Raw genomic sequence first — 18374 nt, forward strand, 5'->3', positions numbered from 1 at the left:
CCACTTCTATAGATACTGTACCACATGTATAGATACTGTACCACATGTATAGATACTGTACCACATGTATAGATACTGTACCACATGTATAGATAATGTACCACATTTTACCACATGTATAGATACTGTACCACGTGTATAGATACTGTACCACGTGTATAGATACTGTACCACTTGTATAGATACTGTACCACATTTTACCACTTCTATAGATACTGTACCACATGTACCACATGTATAGATACTGTACCACATGTATAGATACTGTACCACATGTATAGATACTGTACCACATGTACCACATGTACCAACTGTATAGATGCTGTACTGTAGCACATGTATAGATACTGTACCACATGTATAGATGCTGTACCACATGTATAGATGCTGCACCACATGTATGGATATTGTACAACTTGTATAGATACTGTACCACATGTACCACTTGTATAGATACGGTACTACGTGTACCACATGTATAGATATTGTACCACATGTACCACATGTATAGATAATGTACCACATGTATAGATACCGTACTGTTCCACATGTATAGATACTGTACTGTACCACATGTACCACATGTATATATACTGTACCACATGTACCACATGTATATATACTGTACCACATGTACCACATGTATAGATACTGTACCACATGTATAGATACTGTACCACATGTATAGATACTGTACCACATGTATAGATACTGTACCACATGTATAGATACTGTACCACATGTACCACATGTATAGATATTGTACCACGTGTACCACATGTATAGATATTGTACCACGTGTACCACATGTATAGATATTGTACCACGTGTACCACATGTATAGATATTTTACCACATGTATAGATATTGTACCACATGTACCACATGTATAGATATTGTACCACATGTATAGATATTGTACCACATGTATAGATATTGTACCACATGTATATATATTGTACCACATGTATAGATATTGTACCACATGTATAGATATTGTACCACATGTATAGATATTGTACCACATGTACCACATGTATAGATATTGTACCACATGTACCACATGTATAGATATTGTACCACATGTATAGATATTGTACCACATGTACCACATGTATAGATATTGTACCACATGTACCACATGTATAGATATTGTACCACATGTACCACATGTATAGATATTGTACCACATGTACTACATGTATAGATATTGTACCACATGTATAGATATTGTACCACATATATAGATACTGTACCACATGTACCACATGTATAGATACTGTACCACATGTATATTTACATTTTACATTTACATCATTTAGCAGACGCTCTTATCCAGAGCGACTTACAAATTCGTGCATTCACCTTATGATATCTAGTGGAACATCCACTTTACAATATTTTGAATTCAGGATGTAACAAAATGTGGAATAATGTATATATACTGTACCACGTGTATAGATACTGTACCACATGTATAGATACTGTACCACGTGTATAGATACTGTACCACATGTATAGATACTGTACCACATGTATAGATACTGTACCACATGTATAGATACTGTACCATGTGTATAGATACCAGTGGAAGCTGGTGACTTGAAACATTGAGGAGGATGGGAGACACACGGTATAGGCGCTGAAGGCACGGAGATGTCAAAGTGTGTTTCAAAAATTGTCAAAACAGTAAATGTTTTAACCTAAAGCTTTTAATAAAGCCATTTATAGTACAATATTATAGGGAATGGGAATGAGAGGGCTACTTACACAGTGTTGGAAAGAGATCACAGCAGTGATTGAATGAGGGTATGAGGCATGCGTTGATGTGTTCAGAGGCTTGACTTCAGTGCAGGACAGGATTTTAATGGGAAGACAAAAACAATAACACGAGACTACACAATTAGACCAAAGAGCAAAGAATGAGTTAGTCCAAACAAGGAGTAAAATCATTGATGTGTAATAATGTGTTTGTGTATGTGATTGACTCTACATAGAGTAGATTGATAGAGGTACTCACAGTGCTTGGAGAGGAAACATTCAATGTGCCAATGGATGAGTTGGCACATGAGACGTGGCTTCAGTTCATGTCAGGACAGGGTTGACACTGGTAGTGGAGTGGACTGGTCATCACCTCTTAAATCAGGGAACAGGAGGGATCTTAGCTGGAAATACAAATGAGCAGATACATTCCATTACAGCTGCGCCATCGTAGGTTTGAACAACAAGTTTGTCCTGAAGTTAAATACAGACTGCATATCTCACCCATTTGACACATCAAAGTATCCCAAGAAACGTTCCTGAATAAAGCCCTGATCATCCACATACCTGATGATAACTGACAACTGCAGACTGGGGACACCATAGGTCCCAGAGCGGTCAGACTGGGGACACCATAGGTCCCAGAGCGGTCAGACTGGGGACACCATAGGTCCCAGAGCGGTCAGACTGGGGACACCATAGGTCCCAGAGCGGTCAGACTGGGGACACCATAGGTCCCAGAGTGGTCAGACTGGTGACACCATAGGTCCCAGAGCGGTCAGACTGGGGACACCACAGGTCCCAGAGCGGTCAGACTGGGGACACCATAGGTCCCAGAGTGGTCAGACTGGGGACACCATAGGTCCCAGAGTGGTCAGACTGGGGACACCATAGGTCCCAGAGTGGTCAGACTGGGGACACCATAGGTCCCAGAGCAGTCAGACTGGGGACACCATAGGTCCCAGAGCGGTCAGACTGGTGACACCATAGGTCCCAGAGCGGTCAGACTGGTGACACCGTAGGTCCCAGAGCGGTCAGACTGGGGACACCATAGGTCCCAGAGCAGTCAGACTGGGGACACCATAGGTCCCAGAGCGGTCAGACTGGGGACACCGTAGGTCCCAGAGCGGTCAGACTGGGGACACCATAGGTCCCAGAGCGGTCAGACTGGGGACACCATAGGTCCCAGAGCGGTCAGACTGGGGGCACCATAGGTCCCAGAGCGGTGGGGCAATTTTTACCCCCTGGGGCCTGGAGTTTTTCCTTATATGTTAACCTAACTAGGAAAACTCTGGACCCTATATGGTATGACAGTGATTAATCAGTTGTAAAAAGGTTTTAATGGGCTATGATGGGACCAGTTTTTCCTAATCAGGTCACATGGTTTTAAAAAACTCCTTTCCCTAGGGGGGATGAAAACCCTGTCAAACTGCAGCTACCTTATACTTGTTCATATAAATGATATTTAGACTAGATTAGGAGGGGGATTTCCTCTACCCAGACACAGAGACAACAACTGATAGACAATAGAACTCACAGGGCTGAGCTTTATGCATGTCCGCATCATGCAGGCCAATGCAACTGTAGGCCTTATAAAACACTTACTCACATCTGTCGTCGCTATTATGTTGATTGATTAATTCCAGTTAATAATTTTGGATTGAAAAGGTATTGGCAGCCTAGTCAGCCCAATGTTGAATATAAACCAAATTTGATCACGTTCACATTTTCTCCTTACACACAAATAGACTATAAATACATAACGTTACCAATGAGTTTACCCTGACCAGATGGACTATAAATACATAACGTTACCAATGAGTTACCCTGACCAGATGGACTATAAATACATAACGTTACCAATGAGTTACCCTGACCAGATGGACTATAAATACATTGTCACAAAAGGTGCCGTGTTGAATTGACCAAACTGCAGCGGGTATGTGGATACTCATTCTTTTAATGGAAAAACGCAAAGCATCCACAGGGAAACACAAACGATACTCACGACCAACCAGTGTGGCAGGCTAAACCAGCAGTGCTCACAAACAATTACCCACAAACACACAGACAAACACACCCGACTAATATAGGACTCCCAATCAAAGGCAACTCAACACACCTGCCTTCAATTGGGAGTCCAATCCCAATTAACTCTACATAGAAAACAAACCTAGAACCTATACCCACAACTAACTAACTAAACCTAGAAATACATAAACACAGAGCAGTGCCCAAAACCCCCAGAATACATAAATAAAACAACCTACTACCTACACCACCACCCCAAACCATATAAAACAAATACCCTCTGCCACATCCTGACCAAACTCCAACAACAAATAACCCTTAACTGGTCAGGACGTGACATACATAACGTTACCAATGAGTTTACCCTGACCAAATAGACTATAAATACATAACGTTACCAATGAGTTACCCTGACCAGATGGACTATAAATACATAACGTTACCAATGAGTTACCCTGACCAGATGGACTATAAATACATAACGTTACCAATGAGTTACCCTGACCAGATGGACTATAAATACATAACATTACCAATTAGTTTACCCTGACCAGATGGACTATAAATACATAACATTACCAATGAGTTACCCTGACCAGATGGACTATAAATACATAACATTACAAATTAGTTTACCCTGACCAAATGGTCTGTATATAACATTACCAATTAGTTACCCTGACCAGATGGACTATAAATACATAACATTACCAATGAGTTTACCCTGACCAGATGGACTATAAATACATAACATTACCAATTACTTTACCCTGACCAGATGGACTATAAATACATAACGTTACCAATAGGTTTACCCTGACCAGATGGACTATATATAACATTACCAATTAGTTTACCCTGACCAGATGGACTATAAATACATAACATTAGGAAGTAGTCACCTGACCAAATAGACAGCGCAGATAGGCTGTATGCATCTGCTCTTATTAATAGCCTACAGTTGATCAGATTGAAAAAGTGTTTAGTTTTCAGATCTCTAATGTTTAGGTGTAACCTAGGCTGCTGCAACATTTATATCAGGAGTTTTTGCTTGTGTCTTTCAGGAGTGATTACTATGTGTTATCATGTTTACTAAATAAATACCGGAGGAAAGTGGAAAGCCTACTTGAGCGCTTCATGAAAAAAATGCGCTGCGTCAACCTCTCTTTTATTGGATGATGCGATGGAAGCTTTCAAATCATTTTGAATTATCCCAGAAAAGACAGTAGAAAGTTCCATATGTTCAGCAAGTAAAGCATCGTAACGTGCAATTACCTCTGCAAGCTCATTGCAGTTTCCCTTGTCGGCGGAACTTTCCCTCTACTCGTGCCCTCTAAACACAAATTCTTTCAGGCCCCAAAAGCGCAGTGGTGTTGATACGCCTCTTGAGAACATCCCTGTTTCTCCTAACTTTCTCGTTGTGTTGCGCAGTTTGAATACGCAGACCTTCGTCATGACCGATGCGGCTTTTTACCAGAAGCTTGAATCTGATGTGGGCATTTATAGGCTGCCTGTTGAACAATCCATGTTCTTCGGGTCACTGTACCCACTTTTCGACCAAGGTTCAGACTTTCCAAAAAGCAGGCAAGGCCAGCAATGCAGGTGGCTTGATGAAAAGCTCCATGTTAACCAGCTATACTTTCGATACCAGTTGGTATTGAACGCCCTCACCTTTTCATCCTTCTTCACAAAACTGATCTCAGGCAGAGGTCGACCCTCACTTTTAATTCGCACCGTGTACCCCAGAGAAAAACAACATTTTTGGCAGCATTAGCTACTGAAGTTAGCAGGCACATTTAAATAAATTGGACACAAAAAAAGTCCTGAAAACAATGTATAATATACTTCCTCCGTCTCCTGTAAATTGAAAAACTAATTTGAATTGAATAATATAAAAAAGAAAAGCTCAACTATCACTCTTAATCTCTGTCCAACAATGTCACCGAGCTTCTCAACATATAGAAGCCCCATAATGTCTGTGGCACAATCCCAATACAACTCACTAGGTTCATTCTCTGATCCTAAATCTATGATTGGATGGACAACATGTCAGTTCATACTGCAAAAGTTTTGATTGGTTAGAGGACGTCCTCCGGAAGTGGTCATAATTACCATGTATGTATATGGAAGTTGTTGAGGCCTACGAGCCTCCTAGGTTTTGTATTGAAGTCAATGTAGCCAGAGGAGGATGGAAGCTAGCTGTCCTCCGACTACACAATGGTGCTACCCTAGACAGTGCTGTTGAACTTACTGTAGACTTTCATTGCAAAACAGTGTATTTTAATGTTTTTAATGTTTCACTATTTTTATTTTAATGAAATTTCACTGGGGAGGATGGTCCTCCCCTTCCTCCACTGATAGATACTGTACCACGTGTCTATAAATCTGTTTTTTTTTGTTGCATGGCCTGCGTCCACCACATCCACCTATTTCGCCCTTCCACATCGGCGGTGAAAGGTGACAGAGCTAAAGCGGTGTTTGTCAGATCATGAAAATTGGTCTTCTCATGAAACCGTCTGTAGCGTCCGAACAGTTTGGCCTGAGACTCTCACAAATACGTTTTGTTCTCCGTTTTGCTCTAGGATGCCCACAAGCCTCGTCTGAAGGTCCCCAGTACCAGTTAAAAAAATGTATAGAAGTATACTGTATATGGAGATAATTTAGTGCCTAAAACAAGGGGATAAATACATGTAAAAGAAAATGCTAATAAATAGTTTTCTGATCTTTCTTCTATCTCTCAGATATAGGACAGACACTTCAGAACAAACTTCCTTTAGTTGTTTTTAGGACTATCTGTTGTTCCATGTAATGAATCTGATATTCATTGCATTTCTATTGGCTAATAGCAGTAATGCCAAATTCAATGTTTCATCCAATAATTGTTTAATATATCTTTTTGATACCTTATGGGCTTTTAACATTCTAAATCAAATAACAAAATAATCCTTGGTTTGACCATCTTAAAACGATTCCATATGTTAATTTAGACAGGGATTAGACTTTAGGTTAATGCCCATGATTTTGGAATGAGATGTTCGACGAGCAGGTGTCCACATACTTTTGGTAATGTAGTGTAGGTAGGTAGGTAGGTAGGTAGGTAGGTAGGTAGGTAACGGGCCAGATGACGAAGGGTACAACATGCAATCAGAGTTTATAAGCCAGTCTGAGATGGCAGGGGAGGAGATGTGGAAGGGAATCGTATTGACATACGGTGCAGGCTGGGGTGAGGGAGGAAACCAAGTGTAAGACTGACTGCCACAGTCAACAGGGGACATTTCATCCCTGGGACATTTTACTTAGAGCTAGATATTGATTTTGGGAGGCAGGTTGTTGGGTTATTTGCATTGGAAGATATGTGGATTTTGCCTGTTTGGCTGTAGTTCATTCATTTGATCCAGGTTGGAAATGATAAGCCAGGAAGTTTCTCAGTTTCCATAAAAAGCAAGTTGAAGCACGGGGCATGGTGGACTGAATACTGGAGTCTGCTTCAGAACAGATGCATGGTGGGGGATGGTGATGTTTCATAAGTTGAAGAAAAATACACTAGTACTCACTCATCTTTATTCAGCTCACAGAACCAACTGATTTTAGAGATGTTGGTAATGATTTCTGCAATGTTTTGATCCTATATGTATTTATGGACACTAAAGTCATATGTCAGCCTCTGAGATCTCATCTACACCAAGGACACCTCTGTTTTCAGAGCTGCATGTTTTATTGAGATCAATCAATGCATTAAATGTCAAGTCATTAATGGTACAAGACTTACTGTACTGTTGAAACAGAAACCAAATACTTTAGATATTGTTAGATATTGTATTACATGATTACATATTGGAATAATGTAATTTTGCAGTATTTCCTTCGGAAATGTGTTCTGTCTAATATTACATAGTCTTATAAAAATAAAACAACACTTTTTTTTGCCGTCAAAGTCTACTGTGGGTGGTCAAACACATAGCCTACTAACAAAAGCTGTAGACAGACTTTCAGTGATTTCAGTGAGATTCAGTGATTGAACTTTGTTGCAGCATACTACCAAAACATTATGCTGTGAATGATTCTGTATTAGTTTCCAGTTCAGGATATGTATCCATCTCTGAGCTGGGGCTGTTTTGAGGACTATCTGTGGTTGGATTACTGCAGGTTTTTCATGGCCTCTGATCCTGTCTGGGGCTCGTGTTACTCTCTCTGAAGACTGGTATGTAACATTAGTAAATATTTGTTGTGTAAATTTGCTCAACACTAAGATTTCTCCAGTGAAAATAAACATACTGAGGTTTGATTGTTGTGACCCAAACCATACCTGAAAATTGTAAAAAATATTTTCTCCTAATAAAATGTTGATCAGCAAAGGTTAGAATGAATTTCTGAAAGAATTGTAATTTTCAACAATTTAGGAATTATGATTTTGGTACAGCTAATATACACACTGTATGCAGTTAAAACATTTATTTAAAAAATCCAACAAATAAAAAAGTGAACTTTCTCTGAAAACCAAAATAAATAGTCATCCAGAATCTGTTGGAAACATTGTTTATTTCCTCCTGTTTTGCTCTATGGCCTCTCACAGCTTAATTCAATGCATTTGGAGCATCGTGAGTGGAGCATGAGGAATGAAAGCCAAAACCCGGAGTGCTCATGCTGATTGTTGTGCAATTTCCCCTTCCTCTCCTGTTTTATCCCCCTCCTTCTCCTGTTTTATCCCCTCCTTCTCCTGTTTTATCCCCCTCCTTCTCCTGTTTTATCCCCCTCCTCCTCCTGTTTTATCCCCCTCCTCCTCCTGTTTTATCCCCTCCTTCTCCTGTTTTATCCCCCTCCTCCTCCTGTTTTATCCCCTCCTTCTCCTGTTTTATCCCCCTCCTTCTCCTGTTTTATCCCCTCCTTCTCCTGTTTTATCCCCCTCCTTCTCCTGTTTTATCCCCCTCCTTCTCCTGTTTTATCCCCCTCCTTCTCCTGTTTTATCCCCCTCCTTCTCCTGTTTTATCCCCCTCCTTCTCCTGTTTTATCCCCCTCCTTCTCCTGTTTTATCCCCTCCTTCTCCTGTTTTATCCCCCTCCTTCTCCTGTTTTATCCCCTCCTTCTCCTGTTTTATCCCCTCCTTCTCCTGTTTTATCCCCTCCTTCTCCTGTTTTATCCCCTTCCTCTCCTGTTTTATCCCCCTCCTTCTCCTGTTTTATCCCCCTCCTCCTCCTGTTTTATCCCCTCCTTCTCCTGTTTTATCCCCCTCCTTCTCCTGTTTTATCCCCCTCCTTCTCCTGTTTTATCCCCCTCCTCCTCCTGTTTTATCCCCCTCCTTCTCCTGTTTTATCCCCCTCCTTCTCCTGTTTTATCCCCCTCCTTCTCCTGTTTTATCCCCTTCCTCTCCTGTTTTATCCCCCTCCTTCTCCTGTTTTATCCCCCTCCTTCTCCTGTTTTATCCCCTCCTTCTCCTGTTTTATCCCCTCCTTCTCCTGTTTTATCCCCTTCCTCTCCTGTTTTATCCCCTCCTTCTCCTGTTTTATCCCCTTCCTCTCCTGTTTTATCCCCCTCCTTCTCCTGTTTTATCCCCTCCTTCTCCTGTTTTATCCCCCTCCTTCTCCTGTTTTATCCCCCTCCTTCTCCTGTTTTATCCCCCTCCTTCTCCTGTTTTATCCCCCTCCTTCTCCTGTTTTATCCCCCCTCCTTCTCCTGTTTTATCCCCTCCTTCTCCTGTTTTATCCCCTCCTTCTCCTGTTTTATCCCCCTCCTTCTCCTGTTTTATCCCCTCCTTCTCCTGTTTTATCCCCCTCCTTCTCCTGTTTTATCCCCCTCCTTCTCCTGTTTTATCCCCCTCCTTCTCCTGTTTTATCCCCCTCCTTCTCCTGTTTTATCCCCCTCCTTCTCCTGTTTTATCCCCCTCCTCCTCCTGTTTTATCCCCCTCCTTCTCCTGTTTTATCCCCTCCTTCTCCTGTTTTATCCCCCTCCTTCTCCTGTTTTATCCCCCTCCTTCTCCTGTTTTATCCCCCTCCTTCTCCTGTTTTATCCCCTTCCTCTCCTGTTTTATCCCCTCCTTCTCCTGTTTTATCCCCTCCTTCTCCTGTTTTATCCCCTCCTTCTCCTGTTTTATCCCCTCCTTCTCCTGTTTTATCCCCTCCTTCTCCTGTTTTATCCCCTTCCTCTCCTGTTTTATCCCCCTCCTTCTCCTGTTTTATCCCCCTCCTCCTCCTGTTTTATCCCCTCCTTCTCCTGTTTTATCCCCTCCTTCTCCTGTTTTATCCCCCTCCTTCTCCTGTTTTATCCCCCTCCTCCTCCTGTTTTATCCCCCTCCTTCTCCTGTTTTATCCCCTCCTTCTCCTGTTTTATCCCCCTCCTTCTCCTGTTTTATCCCCTCCTTCTCCTGTTTTATCCCCCTCCTTCTCCTGTTTTATCCCCCTCCTTCTCCTGTTTTATCCCCCTCCTTCTCCTGTTTTATCCCCCTCCTTCTCCTGTTTTATCCCCCTCCTTCTCCTGTTTTATCCCCCCTCCTTCTCCTGTTTTATCCCCTCCTTCTCCTGTTTTATCCCCTCCTTCTCCTGTTTTATCCCCCTCCTTCTCCTGTTTTATCCCCTCCTTCTCCTGTTTTATCCCCCTCCTTCTCCTGTTTTATCCCCCTCCTTCTCCTGTTTTATCCCCCTCCTTCTCCTGTTTTATCCCCCTCCTTCTCCTGTTTTATCCCCCTCCTTCTCCTGTTTTATCCCCCTCCTTCTCCTGTTTTATCCCCCTCCTCCTCCTGTTTTATCCCCCTCCTTCTCCTGTTTTATCCCCTCCTTCTCCTGTTTTATCCCCCTCCTTCTCCTGTTTTATCCCCCTCCTTCTCCTGTTTTATCCCCCTCCTTCTCCTGTTTTATCCCCTTCCTCTCCTGTTTTATCCCCTCCTTCTCCTGTTTTATCCCCCTCCTTCTCCTGTTTTATCCCCCTCCTTCTCCTGTTTTATCCCCTCCTTCTCCTGTTTTATCCCCCTCCTTCTCCTGTTTTATCCCCCTCCTTCTCCTGTTTTATCCCCCCTCCTTCTCCTGTTTTATCCCCCTCCTTCTCCTGTTTTATCCCCCTCCTTCTCCTGTTTTATCCCCCTCCTTCTCCTGTTTTATCCCCTCCTTCTCCTGTTTTATCACCCTCCTTCTCCTGTTTTATCCCCCTCCTTCTCCTGTTTTATCCCCCTCCTTCTCCTGTTTTATCCCCCTCCTTCTCCTGTTTTATCCACCTCCTTCTCCTGTTTTATCCACCTCCTTCTCCTGTTTTATCCCCCTCCTTCTCCTGTTTTATCCACCTCCTTCTCCTGTTTTATCCACCTCCTTCTCCTGTTTTATCCCCCTCCTTCTCCTGTTTTATCCCCCTCCTTCTCCTGTTTTATCCCCTCCTTCTCCTGTTTTATCCCCCTCCTTCTCCTGTTTTATCCCCCTCCTTCTCCTGTTTTATCCCCCTCCTTCTCCTGTTTTATCCCCTTCTTCTCCTGTTTTATCCCCCTCCTTCTCCTGTTTTATCCCCCTCCTTCTCCTGTTTTATCCCCTCCTTCTCCTGTTTTATCCCCCTCCTTCTCCTGTTTTATCCCCCTCCTTCTCCTGTTTTATCCCCCTCCTTCTCCTGTTTTATCCACCTCCTTCTCCTGTTTTATCCCCCTCCTTCTCCTGTTTTATCCCCCTCCTTCTCCTGTTTTATCCCGTCCTTCTCCTGTTTTATCCCCTCCTTCTCCTGTTTTATCCCCTCCTTCTCCTGTTTTATCCCCCTCCTTCTCCTGTTTTATCCCCCTCCTTCTCCTGTTTTATCCCCCTCCTTCTCCTGTTTTATCCACCTCCTTCTCCTGTTTTATCCCCCTCCTTCTCCTGTTTTATCCCCCTCCTTCTCCTGTTTTATCCCCTCCTCTCCTGTTTTATCCCCCCTCCTTCTCCTGTTTTATCCACCTCCTTCTCCTGTTTTATCCCCCTCCTTCTCCTGTTTTATCCCCCTCCTCCTGTTTTATCCCCTCCTTCTCCTTTTTATCCCCCTCCTTCTCCTGTTTTATCCCCTCCTTCTCCTGTTTTATCCCCCTCCTTCTCCTGTTTTATCCCCCTTCCTCTCCTGTTTTATCCCCCTCCTTCTCCTGTTTTATCCCCTTCCTCCCCTGTTTTATCCCCCTCCTCCTCCTGTTTTATCCCCCTCCTTCTCCTGTTTTATCCCCTCCTTCTCCTGTTTTATCCCCCTCCTTCTCCTGTTTTATCCCCTCCTTCTCCTGTTTTATCCCCTCCTTCTCCTGTTTTATCCCCCTCCTTCTCCTGTTTTATCCCCTCCTTCTCCTGTTTTATCCCCCTCCTTCTCCTGTTTTATCCCCTCCTTCTCCTGTTTTATCCCCTCCTTCTCCTGTTTTATCCCCTCCTTCTCCTGTTTTATCCCCTTCCTCTCCTGTTTTATCCCCTCCTCTCCTGTTTTATCCCCCTCCTTCTCCTGTTTTATCCCCCTCCTTCTCCTGTTTTATCCACCTCCTTCTCCTGTTTTATCCCCCTCCTTCTCCTGTTTTATCCCCCTCCTTCTCCTGTTTTATCCCCTCCTTCTCCTGTTTTATCCCCCTCCTTCTCCTGTTTTATCCCCCTCCTCCTCCTGTTTTATCCCCTCCTTCTCCTGTTTTATCCCCCTCCTTCTCCTGTTTTATCCCCTCCTTCTCCTGTTTTATCCCCCTCCTTCTCCTGTTTTATCCCCCTCCTTCTCCTGTTTTATCCCCCTCCTTCTCCTGTTTTATCCCCCTCCTTCTCCTGTTTTATCCCCTCCTTCTCCTGTTTTATCCCCTCCTTCTCCTGTTTTATCCCCTCCTTCTCCTGTTTTATCCCCCTCCTCCTCCTGTTTTATCCCCCTCCTTCTCCTGTTTTATCCCCCTCCTCCTCCTGTTTTATCCCCCTCCTCCTCCTGTTTTATCCCCCTCCTTCTCCTGTTTTATCCCCCTCCTTCTCCTGTTTTATCCCCCTCCTTCTCCTGTTTTATCCCCCTCCTTCTCCTGTTTTATCCCCCTCCTCCTGTTTTATCCCCCTCCTTCTCCTGTTTTATCCCCCTCCTTCTCCTGTTTTATCCCCTCCTTCTCCTGTTTTATCCCCCTCCTTCTCCTGTTTTATCCCCCTCCTTCTCCTGTTTTATCCCCCTCCTTCTCCTGTTTTATCCCCTCCTTCTCCTGTTTTATCCCCCTCCTTCTCCTGTTTTATCCCCCTCCTTCTCCTGTTTTATCCCCTCCTTCTCCTGTTTTATCCCCTCCTTCTCCTGTTTTATCCCCTCCTTCTCCTGTTTTAGCCCCCTCCTTCTCCTGTTTTATCCCCCTCCTCCTGTTTTATCCCCCTCCTTCTCCTGTTTTATCCCCCTCCTTCTCCTGTTTTATCCCCTCCTTCTCCTGTTTTATCCCCTCCTTCTCCTGTTTTATCCCCCTCCTTCTCCTGTTTTATCCCCCTCCTTCTCCTGTTTTATCCCCCTCCTTCTCCTGTTTTATCCCCTCCTTCTCCTGTTTTATCCCCTTCCTCTCCTGTTTTATCCTGATCTGATTAGCAGACAAGGAGAAAGCAAGTAAAAATAGAGGAGGAAAACATCTACATCTTCCTTGTAAACTCTGTGAACCGATAAATAGAAAATCTCCCGCATTTTGTATCAAGCAAAACACGGAAAAGTCTAATTTGGGTTCCATTTCCATTTGAAACCGCCTTTCAAGAGGCCCTTTCAGATCCTTCACAGGGCTGTCAGATGAAGACTGATTGCTGACTGATGTAACCTAACATGGAGGATGTTAGGGGAATGTAAACGCTCTATTTGATGGAAGTATTACAAGACCCAGTGTAATGTAACTCCGATTGGTCTACAAAAGCTTACCCTTTCGAGCAAATACAATTGGCCTATGTGTTATGAAACAAGATATTGATGGGACTATTATGATTATCGGCGCTCAGATGGAGGGTATGACATGTTCTGATTTCCTACTTAGCATAAAAGCTTCAGAGTAATGAAATTTTGGTCTCAGGAAAAATATTGATCGAATTTATGTGGTGCTCAATGTTTGCAATTCTGCCATAACTGTTATCAAAAACTCACCTTGAGAAAACAAAACACAATAAATGTCAGCAGGAATATGTTGGAATGCCAACATGGACAAGCTATAATTTTGCAAAACTAATGAATAAATGAACATAGTTGAACTGCAAACACTCAATCCAACAAATAGCCAATGCATTTCCAAAAGGATAGAACTGTTAGCAGATCTCAATCTCTAGAGATAAAGTAGTATGCTATTCCTTATCAAGACTGACAGGATCTCTTGGTTATAATATATATATATATATATATATTTGTAATAAAAGTAATCATTTCGTGGGAGCTCATATTTGTTCTATTTCACACAAGTGTGTATAAATATGCATGTGTGAATTGGAAATGTTTTTGTTGTTGTTGCATATCTCATCTTTCCCTTAGACACCCTCGGAGAGTAGGGTACACCAGTGGAGGCTGCTGATGCGGAGAACTGCTCTGAATTATGGCCGGAATGGAGCAAATGGAAAAGCATGTGTTTGATGTATTTAATAGCATTCCACTGATTCCAGTCCAGTCATTAGACATACACGTAGATGCAGTATACATAGCCTACATATGGTTTACACACAGTGCCAATGATACATATTCACACCACTTGGATTTTTTACATTCTTTTGCGTTACAAAGTAGAATTAAAATTTGATTTAATTGTATTTTTTTTGGTCAACTATCTACACAATATTAAAGTGGAAAAAAAATAATATAAAAAAAAAAGATGAATGAAAATAAAAACAAATATACCTTAATTAGATAAGTATTCACCCAATACCTTAGAAACACCTTCGGCTGCGATTACATCTGGCCGTGATTGGGAGTCCCATAGGGCGGCGCACAATTGGCCCAGCATTGTCCAGGTTTGGCTGGTGTAGGCCGTTATTGTAAATAATAATTTGTTCTTAACTGACTTGACTAGTTAAATAAAGGTTAGATTAAAAAAAATAAAGCTGTGAGTCTTCTTGGGTAAGTCTCTAAGAGCTTTGCACACCTGTATTGTTCAATATTTGCCCATATTCATTTCAAAATTCTTCAAGCTCTGTCAAGGTGTTGGGGATAATGGCTAGAAAGTAATTTTCAAGTCTTGCAATAGATTTCCATGAAGATTTAAGTCTAAACTGTAACTTTGCCACTCAGGTACAATCACTGTCTTCTTAATAAGAAACTCCGGTGTAGATTTGGCCTTGTGTTGTAGGGTATTGTCGCGTTAAAAGGTACATTTCTCTCGCAGTATAAAGCAGATTGAAGCAGGATTTCCTCTAGGAGTTTGCCTGTGCTTAGCTGAATCCCATTTTTTTTCCTGAAAAACTCCCCAGTCTTTACCAGTCTTGGGTGGCAGGTAGCCTAGTGGTTAGAGCTCTGGGCCGGTAACTGAAAGGTTGCTGAATTGAATCCCTGAGCTGACAAGGTAAAAACCTGTCGTTCTGCCCCTGAACAAGGCAGTTAACCCATTGTTCCCTGTTAGACCGTCATTGTAAATAAGAATTTGTTCTTTAATTAAAACTTATTAGGGCTAGGCCACATTTTTCTAAATTTCGCCTGACTGACGTGCCCAAAGTAAACTGCCTGTTGCTCAGGCCCTGAAGCCAGGATATGCATATAAATGGTATCATTGGAAAGAAAACACATTGAAGTTTGTAGAAATGTTACAATAATGTAGGAGAATATAACACAATAGATATGGTAGGAGAAAGTCCAAAGAAAAACCAAGAGCCCATGCTCTTACAATGGAAAGTGTAGGGGCATACTGAATTCTAGCTCCCAGGATGCAATTACTATGGCTTCCACAGGGTGTCAGCAGTCTATGTTCACGGTTCCAGGCATGTAACTTCCAAAACGAATAAGAAATAACAGTTTTAGTAGAAGGACACAGTCTTAGAAATTCGTGTATGTGCGTGAGATGAAGACAGAACGCACTTGCTAAAATCGGTTTCCTATTGAACATACTTCTTTCCGTACGAAATATTATAGTTTGATTAGATTTTAGGGTATCTGAGGAATAAATATAAACTTATTTTGGCTTGTTGAAATAAAGTTTAGGAGTAGATTTTCGGATTCCTTTCTCTGCATGTTGAACAAGTGGATTACTCAAATCGATGGCGCCAACTAAACAGACTTTTTGGGATATAAAGAAGGATTTTATCTAACAAAACTACACTACATGTTATAGCTGGGACCCTTTGGATGACAAATCAGAGGAAGATTTTCAAAAAGTAAGTGAATATTTAATCGCCATTTATGAATTTATGAAACCTGTGCCGGTGGAAAATGTTTTTGATGTGGGCTGCCGTCCTCAAACAATCGCATGGCATGCTTTCACTGTAATGGCTACTGTAAATCGGACAGTTCAGTTAGATTAACAAGAATTTAAGCTTTCAACCAATATAAGACCCTTGTACAGTATGTACCTAAATGTTTAATATCCATAATTTCTATGATTATTTATTTGTATTGCGCGCCCTCCAGTTTCACAGGAAGTTGTCCCACTAGCTGGACGTCTATCCATGAGAGGTTGTTCTTAACTGACTTGCCTAGTTAAATAAATACAATAATACCCATACCATGATGCAGCCACCACCATGCTTGAAAATAAGGAAGCAGGTACTCAGTGATTTGTCCCAGTATTTTCTTTCAGTATTACTTTAGGGAATATTTTGGAATAGTTTTATTCTGTACATTTTTATTCTTCTTTTATTGTAGAATAACTACATCCTCAGTTTTCATCCATCACAGCCATTGTACCCCGTAGCTGTTTTTAAAATCACCAATGGCCTCATGGTGACAACCCTGAGTAGTTTCTTCCTATCCTGCAGCTCATATTAAAAGGGCGACTGTATCTTTGATGTGTCTAGGTGGTTTAATAAATCATCCACAGCATCATTATTATTAACTTGACCATGCTTAAACATATATTACATTTTGGATTTGTTATTGTTACCCATCTACCAATCATTGCCCTTCTTTATGAGGCTTTTGAAAAACTCTCTGTTTTTTGTAGTTGAATATGTTCTTGTAATTCAATACTTGACTGGGGGACTTTACAAATGTACGTATGGGGGACAGAGGAAGGGGTATTCATTCAAAAATCATGTCAACCCCTACTATTTAACACACAGAGAGTCCATGTCATTTATTATGTGCTTTGTTGAGCCAAATTTTACTCCTGAACTAATTTCACCTTGCCCGAAGAAAGGGGATGAACACTATATTTTAGTAATTTATTTTTTACTTCGTTTTTAAAATGTTTACAATTTTCTTTTCAATTTGACATTATAGGGTATAACATTTTTTTATTTTTTATTTATTTATTTCAATCCCATGTTGTAATGCAACAAAATGTAAAAGGGTTGAATGCGTATGATACTCACTGTACAACCAGCTTTCAGTGTGCTCACTGACACTCACTGTACAACCAGCTTTCAGTGTGCTCACTGATACTCACTGTACCACCAGCTTTCAGTGTGCTCACTGATACTCACTGTACCACCAGCTTTCAGTGTGCTCACTGATACTCACTGTACAACCAGCTTTCAGTGTGCTCACTGATACTCACTGTACCACCAGCTTTCAGTGTGCTCACTGATACTCACTGTACAACCAGCTTTCAGTGTGCTCACTGATACTCACTGTACCACCAGCTTTCAGTGTGCTCACTGATACTCACTGTACCACCAGCTTTCAGTGTGCTCACTGATACTCACTGTACAACCAGCTTTCAGTGTGCTCACTGATACTCACTGTACCACCAGCTTTCAGTGTGCTCACTGATACTCACTGTACCACCAGCTTTCAGTGTGCTCACTGATACTCACTGTACCACCAGCTTTCAGTGTGCTCACTGATACTCACTGTACCACCAGCTTTCAGTGTGCTCACTGATACTCACTGTACAACCAGCTTTCAGCTTTCTGTGTATTGGTTGGACCCTCCCGATGTTGTGTCCCAAAGCTACAGTACAACTAAGCCCAATGGTCTATCTTACTGTGTACTCTACTTGCCGCTCATTGTTCATTCCTGCCTGTTTAGTGAGCCACTAAGGCTCAGCTCTCTCTGTGGCCAGTCCTCTCGTTCTCACAACACATTGCCCTGTATATTCATGCTCAGTGCAGTGTTGCACAAATAGCCATTCAGCCTGCTTCACTGCCTTTGAATTACCTTATGAGGCATGGCAAGCAATTTTCACATCACTGACACGCAACTGGGTTTGTTCTTAGCTTATGGAGGGATATCTTGCACGAGCTTGTTTTAGCTACCGTACCTGTTTAGTATGAATCATTCAAGACAGCAGCTGGAGTGGGTCTGTGTTCTGTTGACTGTCAGGGTTAAGGATGAGAGACAAGAAGAGAGGGACAGAGAGAGAAGAGGAAAAGAGATAGAGGGAGAAGAGAGCGAGAGAGAGAGAGAGAGAGATTATGTGTGCCTGCGCGTAGGTCTGTGTGAGTATGTGTGATTGTGTTAGCCTTAAAGGCAATTATAGGAAAGTGAGGTGTGGTGTGAAGTAATCATGCCGACATCAACTTAATTTAAACCAAATCATGTAGAGGAAGCTAGGACA

This window comes from Salmo salar, chromosome ssa29, assembly GCF_905237065.1.
Source record: "Salmo salar chromosome ssa29, Ssal_v3.1, whole genome shotgun sequence".
NCBI lineage: Eukaryota > Metazoa > Chordata > Actinopteri > Salmoniformes > Salmonidae > Salmo > Salmo salar.